Source organism: Columba livia, chromosome 2, assembly GCF_036013475.1.
Source record: "Columba livia isolate bColLiv1 breed racing homer chromosome 2, bColLiv1.pat.W.v2, whole genome shotgun sequence".
NCBI lineage: Eukaryota > Metazoa > Chordata > Aves > Columbiformes > Columbidae > Columba > Columba livia.
Window position 1 is genome coordinate 48,980,870 of NC_088603.1, and position 17,759 is coordinate 48,998,628.

Genomic DNA, 17,759 nt, shown 5'->3' on the forward strand with positions numbered 1-17,759 from the left:
AGGTGGTCACCAGGACATGAAGGAGCCATGTGTCCAGCTCTGGAAGCTGTGACAGGGAAGAGCCTGGTTCACCAGTTCCCAAAGAGATTCCTCCATAGGGAGGGATTCAAAATTATAGGTACTTACTGTGACCATCTGTGTCAAACTCAGCAGCCCCTAAACTCCTCACATTGTGGTCAGACTACATAGTCTTTACTGATGCCAGTGATTTTGACCAGTGCTGGTAGTCCTACTGGTATTTTAGTTACCATGCTTAGGAACAGGGGCCTTTCTCCCCTAAAATAAACGTAAGAGTTACAGGATTAGGCCTTCAGCATAGCAGGATAATGCCTCTATCAACTTAAATTAAAGTATGGCATTAATATATCACCTTGCAGGGCCTGAGATGGGCACGGAACAGCTCAAAGCATCCACAGAGATCTTGTTTCCTTGCAGAATCCATCATATTCTCTCTCCCAAAACCTACATGACAAAAAGGGACCAAACTCCAAACACACAGTGGAGGTTTTAGGTAATTATTGATTTTGCTATTCAAGTAGAAAGAGCAGTTCCCATGGCAACGAGCCCATCAGTTCCTACCTATAGCATCACTTGCTCTAATAACACAAACTCTTTATTTAAAGAAATATGTATGGTTCACAAGGCTGTCCCTCAGGGACTGATTTCCTTTCATTTCACACGGTCATAAGTGATAACCTGCCCTGTGCCTGACTGCTCAAAAACACACTGAAGGCTTTCCTTACCTTCTGCAGTGTCCACAGGGAGTGCAGTGCAGGGGACACCCACTTGCCCACCTATTCCTAAACCCTTTCCTCATGCAGCTCCAGGCCCCTTAACCACAGCGTTGTGCAGCCTGGTCAAGGCTGCCTGTGCCTGTGTGAGCAGGATGCAGGATCTGGCCATATTTCCAGATTTGCAAGCCAAAAGCCTTGGTAACTTCGGGGATCAGAGAGGAGCATTGGTTTGCTCAGTCTGGAGAAGAGGGGAGACCTCATTGCGGTCTACAGCTTCCTTACAAGGGAAGGACAAGGGACAGGCACCAAATTCTTCTCTCTGGTGACCATTGACATTACCCAAAGAAATGGCAGGAAGATGTGCCAGGGGAGATTTAGGTTGGACATTAGGAAAAGGTTCTTCACCCAGAGGGTGGTGGAGCACTGCAACAGGCTCCCCAGGGAGGCAGTCACAGCTCCAAGCCTGACAGTGTTCGAGAAGCATTTGGACAATGCCCTCAGACACACAGTGTGAATTTTGGGGTTGTCCTATGCAGGGACAGGAGTTGTACTCAATGATCCTGGTGCATCCCTTCAAACTCATGACATTCTGTGAACAATCTGTGCTACAGGCAGCAGGTTGGAACTGCAAGAAGTGCCAGGACCTGGGCAGGGGGACCTCAAACCAGGCACAGAGAACGGAGGTGAAGATACGTTTTTTTGAAAATGAGAGAGGAAATAACTGAGACAATTACAGTAAAGGAGATCAGACAAGACCTGGCTTGGGAGAAACAGATGTATTAAAGCTGAAAAAGCTGTGGCTAGGCTGAGGGGAAGAATAAATATTAAAAGCAACAGCAGGAGGAAACAGATCAATTGGAACAGCTGGAAGTGATGTGCGAACGTCAGAGATATTGCAGCACAGAGCCTTGAGAGATGCAACAAAGACTGAGCAACCGTGTACACATACACAGGCACGTCGCAAGAAGAGCCAGAGGCCATGAATGCATTGCAAAGAGCAAGTTTTATTTTAGTTACCTCTCTACTGGGGGATCTCCGAAGCCACACCTGAGCTCCCAGGCAGAGGTGACACCAGCGGGGATGTAGGGGTTGGTAAGTTCAGCCCTGCTGGAAGATCCCTGGGCCTGCTGATCTCGCCTGTATTTCAAGGCTTCAGGCCGGCGCAGCCTCCCGCTCTTTCTCACAACAAAGCAGGAATCTCAGACACAGTGATAAGCTGCCTAGAGTTTCTCACAGGCCTATGTTATCTAGCACAGAGGTTCTACTCATCAAGCACACAAGGTCAGTAAAACAATTAGTGTGATGTATGTGCTTTTTCTACAGACAGGTGCAAGTCACTTGAGCGTATTTACATTTAACTAATCTCCTTGCCAAATCTTCCGCTATATCCCCATAAAGCAAACATTAATGTATTTAATAGGAGGGAGCTATGGCAGGAGCAGGGAGCTTTGTTGGGTCCAAAAGGCGGGCAGGGCACACGATAAGGGCTCTCGATCGGCCTCAGCCCATGGTGTCCTACAGTGCAGGGAGAGGACAGGCCGGCGGCGGGGAGCCGTCAGAGCTTGGCCTGGAATGGTGAAGTTTTTATGGAACATGGTGCCCAGACATAGACCTGGTCCTCATGGCTCATCCAGAGGTTACTACACAGGTTTGAATCGGTTATTGTGGAAATGCATTGTGTTCAGGAGCCAGGTGGGCAGCAAGCCTGTTGGTACAACCAGGGAGGTGAGGGAGAAAACAGTATAAACAGAAAAATGGGAAGAGAAGCAAAAGAAAACTTCACCCTACTTGCTTAACATGCATCTGCCAAGATATTACAGATCAGCTGAAAGCTGGAGGGGACAGTTTTTAACAGTTATGATGTTTGCTGAGTACATTCGAAATTTAACCTAGATGCTCTCAAGTAAGATTTTTTTGTCAGCTCATATGTTTCTCTCCATTCTTAGCTTTCAGGCTGGAAAACCAATATTTGCGTACATCTTCCTGCCTTCAGAACTTGCCTGAGTGGATCCAGTTTCTGAAAAATCCTTTCTTTAGCCTATTTTTGTTGTTGTATTGGATTGTTCTTGACTGCTTAAAAGAACAAGAAAAAAAAGGGGAGTGTGGGGGGAGGAAGCAAGAGTTTTCTGTCTTTTTTGCTTTCCCATGCTAGTGCCCGGGTCTGTAAATTCCCACTCAATACAAGGGAACACCTGTTTCACAGAGACAGCTTGTACAAGAGTGTTAGCAAGTGTGAAGCAAACCAAAGGGTGACAGAGGGTAAGACTTGTAGCATATCAGTCAGTCCACTAATTCAGCAAATGAAGACAAAACTGTTCCACCATTGTTAACTTACATTTCAGTCAGTTCATATAGCTGAACACACAGTCCTTCTAGGACATGACAGAACGATTAAAATGTGACATGAAAGAAAGTCACTGATATTTTGTGTCATGCGCTGCTTATCTAATACCAATGATTACTAGAAAAACTGCTTATTTGCCCCAAAGGAATAGAAACTTCAGGTTCTTGCTATTTTGCTTCCTTTCCTCTTTCTAATTTTCCACTGATTTTCACGGTATTGAAGGCTCTGTATCACACTTAAGGATCAGCCTATAGAGAAGCATCAAAGAGGGACAAGAAAATTACTTTCTAATTCTTTCTTACAGCAGGACGTTTTTATAGTTTTTTTTTTTTCACTATTCATTTCTGGATCTGCACAGAAGGGCTAATTATTAGGAATCTGAAAGAAATTCTCTGGGAATAGCTGTGGGAATCAAGGTGCTCCATGTGGAAAGGCTACCTTATTATTCCCATTGCAGCACAGTCCTTGGTTGGCTACTGTCATGGAAACAGAGCTGTGCAAGATAGATATCCATTTACAAGAGTGCTGACATCAATTAGATGCAGCCAATGTATGAGTAACAGAAGTCTTCTCCCTGCAAATATCATTGCTGCACTGTTCACAGCAGAAGCAGCTGTGGCATTCATTTTTTTTTACTTCATTGCTGAACAAGGCTGAGATGCAATAGGAACGATGCCCTTGGCATCTCATACAAGGACACAAAAATAACAGTAAGCCTCTTCTTGATGCCCATTGCCTTATTTGTGCCTTTATAATGCAGCATCGAGAAAGACTCTTTTATGTTAAAAAAATATATATATATATATATATGTTTTGTGATCACATCCATTAGGATAGAAAGGAGTTGGGAAAGTGGACTGTTCTATTTAATCTAAGGATAGAAGGTGAGAATTGACTGGGATGTCGACATGTTACCATTCTATGAATTAGTCATGATGGTCCAATTATCTTCAAATATGTAAAGCACAACCTTTTAAGCAGACTAATTTGCAAGCTTGCTTCATGGCCCTCTGCAACAATTTACCACTTAGTCCTAGATTAAAGGACTGAGTTTGCCTTGGAGAGGTGTCACTGCAGAAGTGACAGCAGGGGCATGTGAAAGCAGCACTTCTTTCTTTTCTCCTGCAAGAGCAGGGTGCTCTCTTTGTGTGTCATGGAGAGAGAAAACTTGACCACCTTTTTCCGCAGCACAGGCTCATCAAGAACATGATTATCTCCTGTATTAAGTCAGAGGATAAGAAAGAAGGATGAGAGAGGATGTGAGGATGGCAGGGGGTTAAAATTTTAGAGTTTTTATCCCCTCTAAGGCTGCTCTGAAAGCAGAATTCGGCCCAAAGCATCACCATCCTGTGTGGATGTTATGCGATGCATGCAATGGGCAGTTTGGTCACTTAGCTGTACCTACTTAAACCAGCGCACCATTAGCAATACCATGGTGATTATGTTAAAAAGCAAACCTAGGGCGACATGTGCAGGTGCTGTAAAGCACCAGGGAGCTGTGCAGCCATATGGTGAGTCATCCTGTACCTTTCCCAGGCTGTTTCACTGCCTCAGAGGTTCCCAGCTCAGGGTACCATAGGTAACCCTCCTGTTCCTCCATACTGCGCTTTGTAAGGCGGAAGAGACTCATACTCTTTGCCATCACTGAGCACCCGACTTGAAGGGGCCACTAAAGCTGCAAAGAAGGCTGAAAATACTGCTCTAATAAAGACAGGCAGGTCTGGGACAGGTGAGAATGTACACCCCAAGTCGAAATAAATTGCAAACATTTCTATTATACAGCACTGAAGGAGACCATGAAACAGAATTTTACCACTTCTACCCACATTTCAAAGAATTTTGTTAATTGGCAAAAATACTGAAAAATAATGATTTGTGATCTAGCAAATCTACCCTATAGCTTTAGGCGGATGCAGTTCAATCTACAAACTGTATCCAGAACTTTGTCTAAACCTGATTCACAAGAAACTTTCTAGGCTTATGAGGAAAAACACATATATTTACAGGTGAACCCAAACAATCAGATAAGTATTAAAAAAATTCAGTGTCAACAAGATTAATCTAACTAAATTCGGGCTAAAAGAAAGGAGAAAGTTCCTTTCTACATTGACTGATGGAACAAGGCAGCTCACAATGTGTTGGATCTTAACTGTGGAAAGGATAACTTTTCAGAATGGAGATACTTGAGTTCAGTTGAAAAATTTAGGCATTAATCAACAAGTAAAATTAAATCACATGACCATGTGACGGGAAAAGTCGGATTCAAGAATCGTAATGATTTGTCCAGCATTTAACTGGACTGTTCCCTACCTCTCTGACAGTCAGAATTAGGACCTCTGCCAGGAGAAGTTCTTCAGGTGGTGGATGCCCTCAGCTTCTAGCTGCTGTTGGAAGCCCTCTGTGAAGGGCTTCAACTGGATTTTTGCTTGTTCAGCACCTCGTCATTCGTACATATTAATTTACAGTTGTGAAAACCTGTTTTCCCTTAATGATCTGGGAACGGCACAGACTCTTTCTGCAGTATGCAATCAGACATTTAGGTATTAACTATTTCAAAGAGAAACACTGAAACTGGAACGAGGTGTCTGCACTAGTGAATGCCCCAAGAAAAAAACTTTTAACCATCCATCAGAGAAAAAAGCATCTTCTGAACCTTTCTCTGGAAGCAGATGTTAGTTTACAACGAAGCAACACTGAAGAGTGGTTTTCGACACAAATCACGAAAAGAGGATGATGGGCGATGGACACACCTCTCTGGGTTCCATGGTCCCTACATTGTATGTGGGGAGATTTGATATTGCATTTCATAATCAAGAAACAGTTTGCCACAAAGGTGCAGCAATACAGCCCAAAACAAATTAACAGATGCTTTCTCTGCTTTTTCCAAGTCTCGTGGGGCAGGCAACTTTGGATTTAACTGCTGAAAAAGCAGTTAACCATAGTTTGATGCCAGATGTTAAAGAATTGAGTGGGATTTTCAGGAAAGGGTTCCCATGGAGGAGGATCAGCATGCAGCTTTGGGGGTGACATGCTGGAGTCAGCAGGGTAGTAGCCTCCTCCCGGGACACAGAAATTGAGGGTGGTGGGGCAGAAAGGTGGAGGCTTCTGCTAACTGCAGTCAAGAACCCTGATTAAAAAAAGAAAAAAAACCCCACAACAACATAAACAACAACAACAAACCACTATAGGTGAAAAGCATTGTTCCCTTCACACTATAAAACACAGGGAGGCAGCACAGAGCACTGGTAAGAGGGACAAAAGCAACTGGAAGTCAGGAGACAAGCCCAAAATGTGCTTTGTGTTTGCAGAATTTGTTTAAATACATGAGTCTTCCCATAATTTAAATCCATGGGGATTTTCCCTCCTAAGGAAGCTAATTGAACTACACAGCATGTTTTGTTAGCTAACAAGTAGCTTATATCCTTTATGGACCTATGAAAAAGCCCAGGAAAGCTGGGCTACCACAAACAAGTGCTGTACACACAGTACTGATGTGGCCAGTGCATACTGCTGTGTGACATCAAACACACCAGTGCTTCTCAAATATGTGTCTTAGCTTTCGTAGCCTTTTTTTTTTATTATTATTATTTTTCAGTTTCTATCCATTTCCATCTGAGGCAGAGGTTATTTTCCAGTCAGCTGGCCAGTTGCAGGCACAGCTCAATACCACTCTGTACATGGGGACACTGCATAAATACTCATGGAATGGCAATAACTAAGAGAATAATTCTGGATCTTGCCTGCTTGAATACAGGTAGAACTGGAAGCGGTGGGTCCATAGCCACCTGAGTTTGGGAAGAAAAAAACTGCAGATGGACTGATGTCCATGCTGTCCCCTGTCCCCTTCCCTCTGGCAAGAGCCCCCATGTTGGCAGCATCACCCACACAGTCCCTTGAGCTGGGTGAGCTCCCTGCAAGCCATCACTCTCCAACATCAGGACCTGACACTTAATTTACTCTATCGTTTTCTTCGATGATTTTGTCCCCATGCATGATCAACCTTGTGTTTCAAAATCTGCACTGCTTGCTTTTGCTGTGCATGACCTTGGACGTTTAATCACAAGCAGTCTGTAGCTTAGCCCTGAGCTCAGCATCCGGACAAAGGCCAGGGTACAGTTAGTGCTCCCGGGAAATCTGCATATTGCTGGAAAGCAGCCTGTAATCTTCCTCCCATGCCCCTGCAGCTACAGGGCACATCCTGATCCTGTGTAACTCCGTCTCAACCACTGGTAGTGATGGAGATATATGCTTCTTTGTCCAGGTTTCACAGACCAGTTGAGATCAGACTACACCATCTTTACAGCTAGGATAAGAAGGATGAAGTGGGATTTTAAAGAAATCTAGTCTTTCCAAGGGGTAGTGATAGACTAAGATGCCTAGTACAGGAAAACAACTGGTACCTGAAACAAGTTTTAACTTGGGTTAGTTTTGTTGTTCAGGAAATTTTACCTCTCATTTTGAACAGTTTCTCTAGCTTGGATCATCGTGACTGCCCATTAACCAAAATGCTGATTTTCACGTGCCTTGGCTACCGTGAGACTATCATCCCAAACCACCTCCTCTTCTCCCAGCACTTGAAGTTTAACAACTCCACCCTGCTTCAGCATCAAAAGCAGCTGCCCAGGCTGACCCTGTCCTCCCCTCTGCCAGCAGCCTTCTCTCCTGAAAGCAGGAACATCTCCAAGGCAAAGCATGGAAAACCCTGGCTGGGTTTTTCAAGCAAGCAAGACAAAGTAGAAGACTTCAATCTCTTGGGGGCAGAGACCTTTTGTTCTGCTCCCGACACAGCACAATACCAACTGTCTTTGTTTCCCAGTACTGTAACAACAGAGTGAATTGACAATACTAGTACTATTACGAAGTTGAAAAAGTCTGTGCATTATGGTCCATACCTCACTATGCCATCTTTGCCTTTTCTTTTTCTTTTTTTCTTAAACAACATGCGCAGATGTGAACATGGGTACATATCTGAAATATGTTACCTTTCTGTGGTCTAATATGGAAGAACTTACAGACCATAGAAAAAAATCAGTGCATCTTTTCATCCCATGAATTGTTCTCAAATATTTGGGGAAGGAAAGAAAGAAAATCAGAATGCAGCAGGACTTTTACCAATAATTTCCTCTTTTCTCTCTCTAACCCGCAAGTGCCACATGGAAACTCCTCCTGAGAAAGAAACGCATCGTCATTAAATGCACTGAACTATGATCAGAGGTTCAGTTTTTTCTACTGAGAATGAGGAAGTGCCCCACAGGGCATACTAGACAGCATGTATTTTGAAATTTGGGATACTGTAATTATTTCTATTCCATTTTAAGAATACAACATCAACAGTCAAGCAGCAAATACTCCCTCCATTGTCAACTGGAGGAAGAGCCAGATAGCTTGTTTAAAATTCAACATGTCAGCCCGAAAAAGTGCAGCCAGAGAGAAAAGGCTGTGCATTTCTGCTAACTGTCTCAAAAGAAGACTGAAGCCAGACAGAGGCCACATCAGAGGTGACAGTGATGACCTGGAGTGAATCCTGCCCAGCCAGCTTGCAGAAACCCACATCCTCACTGCTGGGGCCAAGACCCTGCAGCCAACAGCCCACACCTCACCCTGTACCCAAGCACCATTAAAACAGCAAAACCATCTTCAGCTTTCTTTCCTTCTGGGGAATACAGTGTCTTCTCTGTTTTATATGGTACTGGAAAGTGAATTCATTTATACTAGTAATTGTGCAAGTATTGAAGTGGTACTGCAGTGCCTAGAAAGAACTAATAACCTCAGGTTTCCAAACCATATATGAAACTGATTCTTTTTGTGTTACTCTCATATTTAAATTCAGGCTGGGAAGCTTGACGATAGTTGTTCCTAATATTAATGAAAGAGCCTAGCTGAACTATGGGAATGAATATATTACGGTGATTTATTAATGATCACAGAATCATAGAACAGTTTGGGTTGGAAGCGACCTTCAAAGGCCATCTAGTCCAACCCTGCCACAATAAGCATGGACATCTTCAACTAAATCAGGTTGCTCAGAGCCCCATCCAGCCTGGCCTTGAATGTCTCCAGGGATGGGGCATCTACCACCTCTCTGGGCAACTTGTGCCAGTGTTTCACCACACTCATTGTCAAAAATGTCTTCCTCATGTCTAGCCTGAATCTCCCCTCCTTTACTATAAAACCATTACCCCTTGCCCTGTTGCAAAAGGCCCTGCTAAAACGTCTGTCCCCATCTTTCTTATAGCCCCTTTTACGTACTGAAAGGCCACAATAAGGTCTCCCCGGAGCCTTCTCTTCTCTAGGCTGAACAACCACCCCCAGCTCTCTCAGTCTGACATCTCTCAGAAACACTAATGTTACTCTGCACTCAAACCAGCATTAACTCCAACCCAGCTCTGCCCAGCATCTCTAAAGTACAGTTGTCTGGGGAAACACACAACAAACAAAGTGAGGCAGCATGGATATCTGCGGTTATGGTTACAACCAGGTTTCCAACACTGAATAGGAACGATAATGGTGTTCTGCTGTTCGGTTCAGCACACTCACTTTTACTCCTTGAAACTTTAGACATCACTTAGGTCCTCATACTTACATATGAGTCACAACATTATTTTCACCTGCATGAGACAGAGATATATATATGCACACACATATATATATACACAGCAAGAAATTCTGAAGAACTCAGAAGAATAACTTTTCTGTTATGTCTTTCTGCAAGTCTTGAGAAGACTTTCCAAAGCATTTCATATCACAGTGAGTTGGTTGTACATGTACCAGAACTCATGATAAGCAGCTTAGGAAGAAATAAACACAGATAAAAGGACAATATGTCCCACCATTATGAAAACCGAAATTAAAAATGCGAAGAGCTTTCTGCACAGCCCACAGAACATCCTTACATCCATACTGTTGGATGTCCCTACTAACATTCATGCTTTATACCCTGAATTGCCCAGTGCCTCGTGCTCACTGTGAAGGTAACCATAGTGCTCGTCATGATGGTGTGATTTCCTGTGGCTGCTTTGTACTCACTGCTTTCACTCGAACATAATATTTTTGAAAGCGAATCAACAAAACACAATACTTGATAATATGTTTCTTTCCTCCAAGTAATGCTGAAAGGCCAATAGGTGCCCCAACATACTTTTGCTTACATTCCAGTACAATGATACAATCCACAGGCTTTTGCGGCACACATTTCTTTTTGGCATGGGGTCTGAAAACCTGTAGCTTGTTATCAATAGAGTCGCTTGTGATGAAACAGTGTCATAGACTGCTGAGATGTTCTTCTACTCATTTTTCTCATGACTTACGATACAATGGCCTTTTTTTCCTCTTCAGTCTTACATACATTAAAACTTTGTCTTCTGTTATTCGGCACAAAGATACACACATATACTAGTTACCTTTTTATTAAATGTGACTGATTATATGTTTTGAAAGTCAGATGTCCGTTTTCCTGAAGGCAATCTCCTTTTCTTCCTGCCTTGTATCTTTCACAAAGCTGACATTCAGAAATAGATTCTTTTCAAAATAGCCTTTTACAGATCACCCAGGAGAATTTTCTGATTTCACACAGGTTCTTCATTGTGCTTTCAACTTCTGATACTGGTTTTTACTCTTGCAATTTTTGTTCATGAAATTATTCTGCTAAATTCTACTCATCATTCCACTAAAGCCACGCATGATCAAAAATACCAAAAATAAGGTGTTTTTTTGAACGCTGTTTGAAATAGATGGCTTTGCTTGCATTACACAAAATTGCAAGTAGTAATAAAAATGGATCCAACTGAGTTAGGCTAGTATGAAACTCAAGGGAGTGAAGAAGAACAGACTGGGCACCATCCTGGCAGCTGCTGGTAGTGCTAAATTAAGCAATGAAATTTGCTATGTAAAGAAGAGGATGGATTTTATCTGTAGGGACTTGGGAGGACCTCTCCGACAGACAGACAGAGATGTTTAAATGGTGTAAATCTGTCCAAACAACTTTGGAGGGGCCTGAAGTTTTGAACATAAGCATCCCCCTTCTAGATGGTAAATATCACAGTTTATTTTACCTTTTTACCATTTACCTTTTTTTACCGTTTACCTCTTTTTACCATTTACCTTGTCTGAAATATTACTCTCCTTTTAATGATATTCTGATTTTCCTTTAAAAATGTCTTGGCTGTTTGATTCTTATAGATTGATAACTACACAAATCTATTGCTGTAATCATTCCCTCCTCTACATTTATAGCCTTGCATCCATTAGGTCTGCATATATATATTCAAATAGGCACTTTAATCTCTGAATTTCTTAACAGAGCAATCTAATTTTTATAATTTATATTTTTTTATCATAGTGACATTTAATTCCCAGTAAATTACCAATTTCTTTTTATCAGCGAGTGCAGTAATACAGCTCAACACTATTCGCTGAGAAGCAGCAAGAATCCTCCTTTTACTTGACAATGTAATAAAACCCATGTGATGTCAAGAAGTCGTATACAAGAATCGTGACACAGCACTGATTTGCAGCATCTGGGGAAGGTAGGGATCAGAACCGAAAGATCACTGGAATGGTGCAATACCATCCACGTCAAATATTAAAGACTTTGTGGTAAATATTTTTCAGATTCCCTACATTATAGCATCCATTACAGCAGAATAATTTGGCTCAAATAAGCACACCAAATTGGTTTTTATTTTGTGGTAAGTGGCTATCTTTGTGTAATGATTATTACATTTCTTAAAACTCTAAGAGATTTGATACTAAAACCCAAAGGCATGTTTCCATTCAGTACTGCCTAAAATTATAGAGAGGTGAAAGACTTAAATTGAACTAAAATTTTTTAAGGTGAACTAACCAGTTTGAGCTGAAGTGAAACAGATTTTTTTTGGTTTATTGTGTTCAACTTTGGTCCCTACTATACAAAAAAAAAAAGATGTGGATGAGCCAGAGGGGGTCCAGAGATGGGTCACAAAGATGATCAAAGGACTGGGAAGCTGCCACACAAGGAAAGGCTGAGAGAACTCAGCTTGTTCAGCCTTGAGAAAAGCAGGTTTAGGAGACACTTTATCACCGTGTTCCAAAGAAGTGGCTACAAAGAAGAGGGAGACTCCCTTTGTACAAGGAGCTACATGGAAAAAACAAGGGGTGATGGGGTACAAGTCACTCCTGGGGAGACTGTGAATGGACAAAAGAGGGAAATTTTTCACTGTGAGAACAGTCAGCAATTGGAATAATATCCCCAGAGAAGCGGTAAGTTCCCAAACATTTAACATTCTAAGATTTGGCTGGGCAGGGTGCTGGGTCATCTTGTCTAGACCATGCTTTTGCCAAGAAATGTTGGACCAGATGATCCTTGAGGCCCCTTCCAACCTGGGATTCTATGATTCTAAGCATGAGCAAAAAGCATTGTTTTGAACAGGCTTAGCAGAACGGTGGACCAGATCTTTAGACAGCATAAATCAGTGTGTCTCCATCACTTTCAGAGGTGTTTTCTTGAGACTAACTTCTGGTGAATAGGTCAGCATGTATTTATTAAAAGGAACAAAACATAAACAACCGACATCACCTTACTGTTTGCTGAAACATTAGGTAGAGTTATTCTTTAGGCAAATCCACTTAAAGGGCACTTTGAAATCAATGTAGAAATAGAGGCAACAGAGGAATAAGTAATTAATACAACATAGATCAGCCATTAAATCCATATGCTCAACTCACAGCAGGTCCTTGATTTTGCCAGCATTCAGCTCCCTTCATCATCCCTGAGCCCAGCCTTTGAGACACAGACTTACAGAACAGACAGGAAACTCTTCCAAGAAAAAAAAAAAAAAAAAAAAAAAACAACACTCATCTTCTTATAGACACACTGGAAATTACAATAGAACTGATGCTATACAAGTTTCTTAGCTCTCACTGACTGCAGAAGTGGGTGAAGCACCCCAGGAACCTAGGCTCACATCTCTCTGCATGGTGCAAGCTTCCCCATCCTGGGCATATGGGTCTGTGATGAATTCATGTTCACTTAGTAGAAGCAGAGCAGCCACAATACAAGACTGAGGGACCAAATGTCTCAGACAAGGGATTAGGGCATCTGCCTTGGACAGAACTAGCAGAAGTGGCTGTAAGCTACAGATCTGAATGATTCAGAGCAGGCTCCTCAGCCTGGATTTCCAAAACCCCAGACAAGTGTCCCAGCCATTAAGATACTGATTACCTCAGAAAGCGTAAAATCTTCAGAACAAAAATTTCATAAGTTCTTGCTTTAATTGTAGTGCATTTAAAAACAAATCCACAATGTCAACTTTGAAAAAAAAAAAAAAGGCAGGGGGGAAGGGGAATATCCTCCTTTTTCGGCCCTGTATACTCTGGTGGTATCAGCACTGCAAGCCTAAGCACAGACTTTGCATTGGTGAGCCCACCACTTGCTGTCTCCTCATCCATGCCCCTGCCTATCTCCACAGCTGCTTGTGGAGGAGCTTTGGACCATCCCTGTAGTTTCGGCTGCTGGCGGGGCCTGCAAGGTACACATTCACACTGCAGGGGCACAAGGGCTTGCAAAGTCACTGGACAGAACTCATGCCAGGGACAGGCTCAGGTCTGTGCTTGAACTGCAAGGCACATCCTCAGGAGTCTCCTTTCAAGAGCCAGTCTTGGTCAAGAAGGCTGTTGCTTGCCCATATAGAACACACTTTGAGTTGCAGTGATCTTCAGATATCTCCTCTGCCCAAATACAACAGGGGATCCACCAGCTGTTGCTTGATCCATCCAGAATACAGCCAAGAGCTACAGCATGCCTGAGGTATTTGTATTTTTAGCTCACTACACCAAAATATATACTTTTGGTCATCACTGTTGTCACTGAAGATGTTGACCCCCAAAGATGTATTGGGAGCAGAGGTAGGAACAGACAGTGTTGTTCCTGGCCCTGACATGAGGCAGTGCTTCCATTTGCTTCTCCAGGTACCTCTGTGGCCATGATCAGAGACTGCTAATACTGCTGTTTCTGAGAGAAGTTTTTGCTCTACCCAGTTTGCATTCACACCCTGACCTATTCAGCAGGGAAATACCTTAATAACGGCATTATGAATTTCTGGGTTAGAAGATTTCAGTTTAATAAAAACAGCAATTCAGTCCTGCTTAGAAATGTCTAGCAGGAGGAACAAGTTCTCAATTCAACCTGTGGCATCACAATGAGCAGATAACATAACTGGTGAAATGCTATGTAAAGGCAATGTGTTACTGATAGTCTCAAGGATGCTACAGCAATGCAAATCTTTGTGGAAAGACAGGCTCATTAAACCAAAGGTGGGAGGTAACAACTGCAAATACATGTGGATATAGCACAAATCTGGGAACGAGAAGGCCAAAGCTGAAGACCTTTGTTGACCTTCTGGATCTCATGGCTTAACACCATTCAGACTCAGTTTCCCTGTAGCAAAACAAGAATAAAGCTATACTTCTGCTAGGGCACAACTTGCTTATATTTCCCTATAGAAACACAAAACAGAAGAGCAGCAGTATTCTGGTAACTCAAAGCACCACATGCTGGAAACTATTTTAGCATAACTTCACAAGACAAAAGCTTGAGTCACAGGCAAACCCCAGAGGAACACTGAGTTTAGCAGGTCAAAAGGAAGACATTTCAAATACCTTTTGTATGCATAAAGGCATGAGGTTCAGGGAAAGCTCTTTAAAACTCCATAACGCCAAAGAAAACAAACAGTTTGGTGCTTGGGGGAGACAGGGACAGGGTTCAGGTTAGAAACAGCAGGTGAGATCACCTTTTCTCACTGTCACACAGAAGGAACACTAACATCCTTTTTGCAAAGAAAAGGAAGGAGTCAGAACTCCAGCCCAAGCTAAAGGCTTAGACAATATAGTCTAGACTAAATGGTCTAAACAGCCCCATCTTTGTGCCCTACAGGAGACTTTCCACTAGCTCAGAAGTGCGTGGTATTTTTCAGTAATCCTATGATGTCTCTAGTCTGAATCCCTGCTCAAAATGGAGTCCAAGCTGAGTTCAGACTAGGTTGCTTAGAACTTCATTCATTTGATCTTAATAAATAAAAACAGATTGCTCTTTCTCCCTCTTTAATGGCTAAAGCAAGTTAATATTGGCTTTGAAGAGTGTCCTGCAGTCATAACAAGCAACTACAAAACAGAAAACACATTATTAAGTCAAAAATGTGACTGTGTAGTGACTGTGTAAATGAGCACGTGCTAACAAATTGCCCCAGAAACAGGCTAATGCTGTTAAAAGAAAAAGCAAGAGCAAAAACCAAATTCCATTCTGCATTCCACATAGAAGGTTAATTTTTTAATCAACAGTATTTTGTCATCCTTAAATAACCTATCTTTCTATGACTTCCATTTGGATCTTCATAGCAGTGTAATTCAACTGATCTCAAACTCCCTCAACAGTGATTTAACAAATGAAGCTCCTGTAATAAAACCCTCAACCAAAGAAGCAGCCGAAGAACTGAGCCAGTGCCTACGTACTTGATAAAATTTAAAATATCAAGATAGATTTCACTCTTGTTACACTATCACATGCATCAGGTTTAACAGCAGGCACTCAACAATTATATTAAGACTAATCTGCCTAGTAAACATTACAACATTTCTTAGGTATTTGCCAGAAACAGATATTTTGCCACCAGCCTGCTTCAGCGACTGGAATATCATTATTTGTCCCAGGCAGCAACTCAGCCCAAGATAATGGAAAATGTTGTTTGGACACACCTGCATTCAATTTTCTGTTCAAAGTTTCGCACACAAAAGAAAATAAGTTATTTTACAATACTGGAAACCTCACCCATACCAGCTGAGTTTTAGTTTTAACAATGAACTCACCCAGCTCAAACACTGAATCCTCCAGACGATGAAACCAATGTAAATATTTGTAAGCATGAAGAATAAGAACATGCCACTGTCCTGGTCATATTGTAGAAGAGACATGCAGATATATTTTACACTATACACTTAATGCTGGACATGAAGTTTCAGAGCACAGAGCCCTACCAGAACTTACTGAATCTGTGATATTGTGAAGAAGAGAAGATATATATATACACACGTATGTGTATACACATACACATATATGGTCACTTACATATAGGTGTACATATGTACACACACAAATTAATAACAGTAACAAATGACCCTCTCCTGTCATGTCTAAACAAAGGGAACTTTCTCACAAATCATCTAAAGGGAGTAAATGCACCGGAAGATACTTGGGGACTTCAAATAAAGTCCAGATAAAAGCAATAACTTTTCAAAAGCCAGTTAAATCATCAACACACCCTGGTCTGGTAAAGGATAAGCCTTTTTCTGTCATAACATTTTCCTCAGTTAGTATTTAATAATACAGAGTCATTTTTAATATTAAGCATGGAAATAACTAACACTTCAAAAGCACACAACTTGTTGGGGATTTTCTTCCTTTGACACTTATTAAGTATTTAATTTGTTCATGAGACAAAAAGGCAAAAGTTTTCACTGAACTTGGGAAACGTTTTGTTATGAGTGACAATCTAACAAGATTTTCTCAACACATGCTGGCCTATTGCCTTGAAATTTGATAATAAAGTGCATTGGTAGTACATTTAAGGAAAGAAACATCGTGAAAACAATTAAAACAATCTAGAGAGACAGCTCAGTTTTTCATCAGACCTACAAGGACTTCAGGTACCTGTGAAATAGATCTTTCCACCATCAGTAGAATTGCAACAGGGTATCATTTCAAGCCTTGGATGCCCTAAGAGACCCAGGCTCACCAAGTTTCTGAAACTATGCCTAACATAAAGCATTTATATGGCATGGCTTGAGTCAGCTGAATTACTTAGTTGCTTGAAAATAAACCCCTACACACTTGCATGACTACAAGTCCATATCTAAATACTTTTCAATTATTATGTTGAATTACTCACCTCAGATTGCAGTCTCAGCCCTTCTGCACAGACTGACTGACTCGCAGAGCTCAGCTGTGATGAATTCCTCTTCATCTTACCCTGCTGGGAAATAATGAGCTCATTTCCTTCCAGCCCCTCTTCCAGTAGTTTGGGGCTTTTCCTAAATATATTTGTGATAAGTTACTGTAAAATTCCTCAAGGTAATATTCCTAAGAATTTTTTCCAATCTGTTTTTGTTACCAAATGGTAGTTTCAACCCCAGCTCTATTCTGTTAGAGACAGGGGATGCAAATTAAAAAAAACAAAAAACCAAAAACACAACCCAAACAAACTACAACAAACAAACAACAACAAACACATAAATAAAACAAAACAAAAACCCCACAACAAACAAACTACAACAAAACAAAAACAAACAAACAAAAAACAAACACCGCCAAACCAAAAACAAAACCAAACATACCCTTCAATATCAAGATGTTTAATAATGGTACTTAAAAAAAAAAAAAAGAGACAGAATATAGAAGGTCTTCTATTAAGGACTTACACAATATGAAAGTAATATTACAAAAGGCCTAGCATGTCAGTATGCGTATAATTTAGGATATGATGAATGTTTAAATCCACAAAACTCTCACTTCTGTTCTGCTTTTTGAGGCAGTAGCTCAAATTCTGCCTAAGAGAGCAGAAGATAAAGATTTCAGGTTTTAATACACACTGTATTTTCTCTTGATTTAACACAACAGAAGAGGGTGAGCCAGACTCCACTGTAGCCACCCTGGG

General features: G+C 41.5%; 1 protein-coding gene across 1 annotated transcript in view; it reads right to left on the reverse strand.

Moving 5' to 3' along the window:
• The window catches only part of MYRIP (myosin VIIA and Rab interacting protein), a 324,276-nt gene extending 307,157 nt beyond the window's left edge, over positions 1-17,119 (reverse strand). The window contains exon 1 of the mRNA XM_065051799.1: positions 16,995-17,119. The gene's annotated coding sequence lies outside the window, so the exon portion shown is untranslated. The remainder of the gene's footprint in view (positions 1-16,994) is intronic.
• Between the last annotated feature and the right edge of the window lie 640 nt (positions 17,120-17,759).